The 9,652-nt window shown below is 41.6% G+C and overlaps 1 protein-coding gene across 3 annotated transcripts in view; it reads right to left on the bottom strand.

Annotated features, from left to right (window-relative positions):
* Positions 1-4,137: 4,137 nt before the first annotated feature.
* kcnc3b (potassium voltage-gated channel, Shaw-related subfamily, member 3b) overlaps positions 4,138-9,652 on the bottom strand; it is a 91,883-nt gene continuing 86,368 nt past the window's right edge. For all 3 annotated transcript variants that reach the window (XM_072680143.1, XM_072680141.1, XM_072680142.1), the window contains one exon: positions 4,138-9,652. This exon is cut by the window's right edge and continues 849 nt beyond it. The gene's annotated coding sequence lies outside the window, so the exon portion shown is untranslated.

The raw sequence follows: 9,652 nt of genomic DNA on the forward strand, positions 1-9,652 counted from the left end.
ACCTTCTTCAAATCCCACCAAAGATTTCACCAAAGACTGGACTCTTTTAGGACCTGGAGTCTTGGTGGACTTTGAGGTATGTTTGGGATAACTGTCTTGTTGGAAGGTCCAATAACATCCATGCTTCAGCTTCCGGTCAGAAGGCCTGACGTTTTCTTAGGATTCCCTGATACTTGACTGAATCAGTCTTGCCCTGCACACACTGCAGGTTTCCAGCAAGTCGATCCCAGAGCATCACACAGCCACCGCCATTCTTCACTGTAGGCAGGGTGGGTTTTTTTTTCAGCGTATGCTTCATTCTTCAGCTGATCCATAGGCTGATCATTGCTCCACAGAATATGTATATACTCTGCGCGGAGTTACTCACAACATGAATCTTTACGTTTTAATTTCAGGGGGCTTTTCTGAGATCAACACAAGGTCAAAATATACATATATAAGCACACCCAATATTCAGTGAAATGCCCCTTGACCAGATGCGTTTTAGTAGCAGTCAACAAGCTTCTGGACTATTTCTGATTGAATATCTGGCAGAATTGGTAGAAATGAAGTTTGTTGTTTTTTTGGGCACAAATCCAATTGTTCAGCACAGTCTAAATATCAGAGCTTTTAGAATAGGAACACCCAAAAGTCTAGCAGATGGTTTAAGGTTATACTGAAAGGTTTAGAGTAATTCTTTTATACACTACTCAATCCACCTTCTGCAATGTTCCAATTGCAAAAAAGGTGAACGGCTCACTTTTGCTCCTCCAAACATCTTGAGAAATGATTTTGACCTGTTACCCTAAAACCATGCTGAATGGGATGGGATGATGTTCTTCCTTTTGACCACCAGGTGTCCCGATTGTGCAACAGTTTGAGAATTGTAACTAATGAACCTCTTTCCAATGCAACTTGAGGAGAGCTTTCATTTTATTTAGACGGTCTCATTGTGATTTTAAGTGATGTGGACTGATATATCATCAGATATATATTTACTAACATGCTTTTAGAGAGATTTGGAAACCTCAAAAAAAAAAAAAAAAAACACAATTCAAAAAGTCTGACCCTTTTTAAGTATTGTGCAGAAGCCACTTTGATAGCAATTACATCTGGCATGTCCTCAGAAGCTCTGTCACTTTGGAACTCAACTGCCATCTTCAGGCCTGTCCACAGATGTTGCATTGGGTTTGGGGGTTTGTCTGGGCCATTCACGGATACAGAAGCCACTCTGGCGGTGTTTTGACTGTATGCTGCAGGCCGTTGTTCTGTTGAACGGTGAGCTCCTGCCCCTCCTGCAGTCTGAGTCTGTGTGTGCTCTGGTGGAGGTTTTCTCCAGAGATGTCACTGCATTCTTGTGCCAGACATAGCACTTGCTGATCTGCCTAAATTTCTCAGATGTCATTTTGCATCTCATCAGACCAGAGAATCCTTGTTCTTTGCTTCCAGATACTGCAGAGATCGTTGGCTGTCCATCCAGCAGGTTCTCCCATCTCTGCACCAGACACCTGGAGCTGACTGTTGGGTTCTTTCTTACCTCCCTGAAAAAAAAACAACACTTGCCACAGTCTGGTTTTGGCTCCTTCCTTGAACCTAATGGCCTGGTTTTTGTCCTGAATGCAGTTTAATGTGTGGTCCACATAGACCTACAATGTCCAATAAGTTCAAATTTACCACTGGTGGACAGCTGAGTTCTAGACAAATTTTGGGGATACTCAGGATTCACCTGTGTGCCACGGTGAAGTGTCCGAACACTTTTGAGAATTAGAGATTTAGGCTTTTCAGGAGGCTAAAAATTCCTTGAGGACACTGACTGATCATTCTGTTTAAGTCCAACCCTCTACACTCTAAAAGTGCTACAAAGGGTTCTTTGAGCAAAAGAAATGCGTGGTTCTTTATTTAACCAGACACGGTTCTTCTATGGCATTGCTCAAAGAACCCTTTGTAGAAGTGGTAATATATTCTACAGTAATATAAAATATTAGAAAGCAGTACCTAATTCCAAATACACTGATGAGCCAAAACATAATGACTGCATTATGAATGCATGAAGTGACCACACATGTTAGTCTGTAAATGAACCACCGGTTATCAGAGGTAATGTGTTAGTGAAGGATAAATGGGCAGACTTAAAGACATTTTAGTTTGACACCTACCTAAACATGCTATACCACATTATACCACATTGGCAGTGGCCTTCTTCAGCAGGATAATGCACCCTGCCACACTGCTTTTCATATTCAGGAATGGTTTAAGGAACAAATCTTTTTAAGCCCTGTGATGATAGAAAAGACAAAAAAAACTACAGCAAGCCCTCCAACCTCCTCCACAACCTGGGCTTTCAGCTTATGACCTCAGCTGTTGGAATAGGTTAAAAGATGCTGCTACATGTGGGGGTTACAGACAAGAGATACCATTGAGATAGGATTTTCTAGTTGGCACTGGTTCGTGTGACTGAGTGAGAACATTGGGCAGAGTAGGGCATCTAGCGGTGATTGTAAGGAGGAGGAGGATAATAATGATGATGATGCTTGACTGGCTGGGGCATCCAGGTGAGGTTTTTCATCACAGCAGGAGGATGTACTTATTGACAATGTGGATGGCTGCAAATGTATCGCTCTTCTTGTCCATTCAAGCCTCCAAAAAGGCCAGCAATAAAAAGAGCATATAGGACCCTTGGGATCAAGCAGCCATGGTGCAGGAGGTTGAATGATGATGATGCTGGCCTATTCCCAAGGGAGGTGTAGCTAAATCAGAAGGTCCTTAAGGTAGGATTCATCTGGGGAAAGTGCAGATAATGCAAGCCCTGGGGAGGGGGGGGGGGACAAATCATTGCCTCCTCCACCAGTTATCCAAACTCAACTTAAAATTGGGTTCAATTCCACTAGCCACACCCAGTATAATTACTGCCAGACCTGTTGAATCTAAACATTTAAATACAACCTGTCTGGCAATGTAAAGCAGGCCAGAAAGTGACACGTAATGCCCACTTAAGGGTTACAAAGCCACTGCTATGGTTCTGAGACTCCAGGGAACCACACTGAAATCCATTACCCACAATAGAGAAAAACAGAGTGCAACGTGGAACAGTGGTAAACCTTCCCAGGAGTGGCCAGCCTACCTAAATTTAACAAAGTGCACATCCAAAACTCATCCAGGAGATATTGAAAGAACCCAGACGAACATCTAAGGATCTGCAGGTCTCACTTTTTTAAGGTTATGGTTAAAATCAATGTACACGGTTCTACAATAACATAGACAAAAGGAAAAATGGCAAGGTCAAACCACTGCTGACCAAGAAGAGAACTCCTAGGCTTGTCTCGAAAAATCTTTTAGTTAATATTCTGTGGATTGAAGAGAAAAGGGGGAAGTCTTTAATAGACATGGATTCCATTACACCTGGAATAGGAACATTATACCAGCAGTCAAACATGGTGGTGGTAGTTTGATGGTCCATGCTTGCTTTTGCTGGCCATAATTGATGGAAGCATGAGTTTGTCTTTCAATAAGAACATTCTGCATTATAATGTCTGCCTGTCAGTTTGTTGTTATGCAGCAGGACAATGATGCAAAGCGCAAAAGCGAATCCACCTTGAAACAAAATTTTGGTTTAGAGAGGCCAAATCCAAGTCCCCCTGAATCCCATTAAGGTGCTGTGGACAAATGTGGACAAATTAAGACGATTCTGCAAACAAGGATGAGCCAAGATTTCTCCACAGCCATGCAAAAGACATCTGATTGCAGTGTGGGTCAACCAGTCATTATGGTTAACGGCAAGTAACTTTTACAGGTTTTGAATAAATTGTTATGGAATAAAAATAAATGATCCTTTAATTGTGTGTGTGTAAAAAAAGAGAAAAAAGAGGAAGGTTAAGCAGAGAAGAGGTGGTGCACTTTTCTACTGTGCAGGGACACCTGCACAAACATGAGCTTAAATGAAAGAATCATCAGGAAAAATTCCTAACCTCACCACAAACCTTTGCATCAGAAAATGTCAAAGGGACAAGCCTAAACAAACAGATCTTCTATCACTTTTTACACAGAATAAACCAGTCATCTAATTCTAATCAGACTAATTAAAGCAATCCCTTTCAGAATCTTAAATAATATGCAAAATAATAATAATAATAATAATAATAATAAAAGAATCGACACATATTTTTAAAAATATGACATCAATTTGAATATTTTATTGAATTGACTGAGTCTTCATTTTTTTTCTTTTTTTCCCCTTTTTTTTTTTTTTTTTTTTTAACACAATATCTTCATAACTTCGCTCAGCCCGTTCTTAAGTTCCGTCAAAACGGCCAACCGGGCTTCACATTCATTCATTATTAGTTGTTTTTTTTTTATTTTAAGTCTCATTTTTTGAAAATGTGACAGGTGTTCCCACTCTAGTGATATGTTTCTTGATATGTTCTGACAATCGGAAAACGAAAGAAATCCCACAAACATTCCATGTTTAAGTACAGGTTTTGCATGAGTCACACTTAATGAGTCGTTCCATCGTTTATGGAAAAGACAAAATTTGACAAAACTTCACACTTGAACCTTAAAACCCTCCTATTCTGTGCCCCCCTACAAGCGTGTGTTCTTGTGTGGTGTATGCATGTTGCCCCTGGGTGAACGCATTGGAAGCAATGTTTTTGGGAACGTTTAGGCTGCATTTATCAGGTTATTATAAAAAATAAAAAAAGAATGGAATGAAATATACTGTGATTGTACACGTGCCATCTTTATGATCCACCGCTCCACAGCCGGTCCACTTTTTTTTGGGGGGGGGGGGGTTGCCCGGCTCAACACACTTCTCTGTGTTCTCTGAGCCAAATTGGTTCAAAAACATGGACTGACTAAAGGGCCTATGGGGAGAGAATTGGGAATCTGCTCTAATGCACACACACACACCCGCACACACTCGTACACACTTACACAGACATGCTGGGGAAGACGTTAACCAAAGCACAACATGGTTATCAATCACTTTAATCGTATTCATTACTGATCATGTTGATTGATCTCGAGGGCTGGCAGTGGTCAGTGGTGAAAGATTGCATATCCTTAATTCAAGTACATCAACTCAAACTCTTCGGTACACACAGAAACCGATGACCCAAGTCACCAGACAGAACAGCAGGCACAGAAATGAAACACAACGGATCCCAACAACAGAAATACAGGCAGGCTGTTCTGAACAGGGCAGTGTACGTTAAGAAGTAGGCATGTCCAGGTCTGCATCAGCAAAAAGTTCTCACGGCGTAATGCAAACCAAACAAAACGATTACACTCAGTCCCAAGAATAACACCGTTATTTATGGCCATGAAGTAAAGCATCAGGCTTCTAATGTGTATGTGTGGGTTCCTCCTCTTCTTCTTCTTCTTTTTGCTGGAAGTAAGCTCTGAAATATTCACAACGCTTCACTTTGCAACCCTCTGACCAAAGTGGTTTAATGCCTTCTAAAATAAGATGGATAAAGAAGGGAACACAGCCGGTAAGGAGAAGAAAACAAACATCTTTAAGTAGCGAGGCAAAAGTATAGATCCACAATATCTGCTCTTTATAAAATGTGAAAAATATGAATCATCCCAAGAAGACATATATTTCCTTAAAAAATAGAAAATCAAGCTTTGGAACAAATTAATAAAAAAACAAACAAACAAAAAAAAAACACACAGATATGCTTTAAAGGAACACGCCAGTGTTTCCCAACCTCCCATAAAGACTCCGGACATACTTGCAACACTGAATTAACTGCCTATTGCCTTTTATTATAAATGTGCTCTGAGGTGAGGTTCCTTCACGTACAGGGAAACGTGTTGAGATGATCATCCGTAATAACCGGCTGTATGCTACATATGCGGCGGACAGAGACTAGGTAGAAAAGCACACTGGAGTATTCCTTTAAGGGTTGTGTGAACGTTCACAGTGACCACAAGCTAAATCAGACACACAAACGGCTTCCTTCACGTTTCACCTTCTCTCATATATGTATTTATATATATTTCTATATCATATATCAACTAGGTTTTGTTCATATATCTCTCTTAGCAGCATCTAAAAATCTGACACACACTCAAACACACGCACACACTTTCTTAGAAATGTCATCCCTAACCCTGTCTTCTTGTCCAACGCTCTCACTTCTGCTCGTCTCTACATGCTCTGTGTTTCTGTCCGTCTCTCGCTCTACTTCATTTGCTGATTGTTGATCAAGGTCCTCCATTGTAGAGAAACCTGGTGTTAGAAGCCAGGGGTTTCTAGATCCACAATGCGAGTATAACCATTTTTTCAGTTTACCATCCAAATTAATCAGGGAAGCTTCAGTACGTAAGGCCCTGCATGTACCTCTCTGCCATAAGCAGATCATTATAGGCAAAACGTCTACTCGTAAATCAGGCAGTGCATCAGTAACCAATTTGGATATGAACGTTCTGTGAGGGAGCGTTTCTAGAGCAGTGGTCTCCAACTCTCCTCCTGAGGAGCAGCCTTCCTAAAGGTTTCAACTCCCACCCAAATCTAACACACCCCATTCAGCCATCTAAGCATTTCTGAAGGTGGTAATGAGTGGGAGCAGATGTGGCGGATTAGGGTTGGATCCAAAGTCTGTGGGAAGGAAGGTCTTCAGGAGCAGGATTGGGGACCGCTGTTTTAGAGGCACTAAACCAGGGGTGGGGAGGTCCAGTCCTGGAAGGCCGGATTCCTACAGATTTAAGTTTTAGTTGTTAGAGAAATGGGCAACCTGTGCTGGACCTCCGGCCCTCAGTTCCCCACCCCTGCATTAAACTCTTTGGAAGCACCAAGTTTCTCTAAAATGGAGCATTTCACACCAAATCATGCTTAATGACTTTACTTTAAGAAGCCAGGCATGATATTTCTGTAACACAGAAAGTGTGTGATGCACTTTTGCCCCAAGACAATCACACAGACAAGTGGACACAATCGCAAGGCTTCTTCTGAATGGCCGTATCAAACCGCTGCTGTGCTACATCTGACCCAAACACAACCTTAACCTGGATCTACCCCGGGATGAGCTCTGGCCTTCTTTACTGTAAATATCAACATGTTCATGTTTGTGTCATCCTGAGGTCATTAAGTCCCCACAGTCACACACATATACGTACACACAAGATCTTGCTACAGTTATGGAAAGAGGCCTGGCTGCTACAGTAAAAGATCCAATCTCAGTATCTCTAGACTGAACCATAAGCACATGGACCTTATCCAGGCCCAATCCAGGTCCAGCTTCACTACTGAAGCTCCACTCTACTACGTTAGGCAAGTCTGCAGGCCAACCACTGTCCTCTGTGTGGCTAACGGCGCTACATGTCTCTGACTCTCCACGAGTCAGCCTTAGTTGCCTTCAGCACAACAGAACATCAGCCTGAGGACAGCACAGAGTGCCTTGGTCTGAGGGAAGACTTCTCTGGAAGAAAGCGCACATCGTGACGAGAGGAAAGGGTAGAAAGAAGGAGGAACCTTCTTTCCAACCAGCTCTGCTCTTTCTTTACGGTCTTGAAAATAAAGGCTCCAGAAAGGGTCTTCGACTGGGGTGTACGGTTCCTACCTTAACATTATGTGCACCTTCTTATAAAGTGTCATTTACATCCGTTTATCTTGGCACCTTTAGGTTTAAGAGCGTACTTCAGTATTGCTGCTTTATTTGTGGCAAACCTCTGACATCTACACAGACAGAGCCCAGGCCTGTTAGGCTGGCTTGGGCTCAAGAAGAGAGAGTGAGAGACAGACAGAGAGACAGACAAAAGAACAGACAGGCAGACCAAAACGCAGAAGGACTCATTTGGAGCGCTGACACGCACAGACTTTCCCCTTATTTTCACCTGAGACTAGACGAACCACCGCCTGGACACACAAAAAAAAACAACATTTCCCATACTGCATTTGTTTCGAGTCGTCTGTTTTTTTTCGCCCCAGCTACAATCTCCACCCAGCAAAGATTCACATTATTACTGTTCTTCTTCTTCTTCTTCTTCTTCTTATTATTATTGCCAATGAGAGATAGTCGACTCAAACTGCGATAATGAGATGCTATAATTTTTGCCTTTAAAGCATGCTGGGGACGAGGCTGGCTAACAGAGGGTTCGAGGATGAGCACCACTGTCGCCATGGCTACAGAAGAAGCAGCTAGAGCTGGGGTAAAAAAAAAAAAAAAAGAAAGAAAGAAAGAAAGAAATAAAAAATAAATTAAAAAAAGATCTACAGCTGGACGCCGAGACTATCTCTCCACATCCCGACGCTAACTGGACAACAGCTCAAACACCCATGCCTGCACATATGCATCTGTGGGACGAGTGAAGTCGACATGTAACATGAAACAAGTCATAATACATGGGGGCAGTACGTAGCAAAGGAGATTTTGGTGGAATTTTTAAAAGTTCTTTTTTTTCTTTTTTTTCATCCTTAAACTAATAAAACATAGTTGAATGTGTATCTTGCAGTCATACATATACTTCAATATTTATTCACATTTTCTTACTATTTCAAAACAAAATATAGCTCTTTTTTATATATTTTTCTTCTTAAATTCATTGCATATCATCTTTTTTTTATTCATTAATTTTATAATAATAATAATTCTTCTTTTTTTTCTAGCCCTCCTCACGTCAACTAAGGGCTTGCAGAAAAATACAGTCATGCAAAGTAGTCATGCTGGTAAACAAAGTTACAAAAATGCATTTAGGGTTTTTTTTCCTTTCTTTCTTTCCTTCTTTCTTTTTTTTTTAAGTTTTGTTCTCCCATTTTTGTATTTTTTTGGGACCACCACTTTTACATTGTCCAGTCTGTAACGAGCTACTGTGTTCTCCCTCTTGCTCCTGCCTTTTTCAGGAACTCTTTAACGAGGGGTCCAAGCACCGAAGGGTCCACTTGTCTTTTTTTTTTTTTTTTTTCTCTCAGAGTCAGTCAGGGTGGCAGTTATGGTGTCACTGGGGTGGCTTTTCCAGATGCCACCCCAGTGGCAATGTGTATATATATATATATATATATATATTTGTTCTCTTTTGTACATTTTTTCTCAAAATGTATTTTTTTTTTGTCTTTGAAACCACCCCCTTCTGCAGTCAGTTAAGTAGAATTAAGAGAGCAATGTAGAGAGAGAGAGAGAGAGAGAGAGATAGAGGGAGAGAGAAAGAGGGAGTTAAGTTAGGCTTGGGGGGGGTGTGGAGGTTACTGTTCACACCAGACTGCTATACCCCTGAACTGCCTTTACTAAAAGGTTAGCATGCACACATTATTGGTCCAAGCAGTCGCCGGGTCAGTCTAGATGATGTGGCAGTGGGTCAGTTAAGTGTGTGATAGTGGGCACAACACTACGGCAGCATTAGCTCTACTACTAAAAACAGATTTTTCAAAAAAAATCTATCAAGTATCAGCTTTAAACAAGTAACATCTAAGGATGGGAATACGAACAAGTCTTCTCCAAGCTCAGCAGCGGCCCAGTCGCTCTTAAGCTTGTCAGAGACGTGAGGGCATTTGGGTGTCCTGCTACACCTGGCAGATAGATTGGATAACCTGTGCACATGGAAAAGGGAGAACGAGGTCTTGATGGATTGCTGTGCAGACGCTAAGTGGGAAACGCGTCCTCAGATAAAGCATTTGGGCTTCATTTGGTTCGGGGTGGAGGGCTTTGGTCTGGTGGCGTGAACGATTGGATGTTGC

Source organism: Salminus brasiliensis, chromosome 5, assembly GCF_030463535.1.
Source record: "Salminus brasiliensis chromosome 5, fSalBra1.hap2, whole genome shotgun sequence".
Classification (NCBI taxonomy): domain Eukaryota; kingdom Metazoa; phylum Chordata; class Actinopteri; order Characiformes; family Bryconidae; genus Salminus; species Salminus brasiliensis.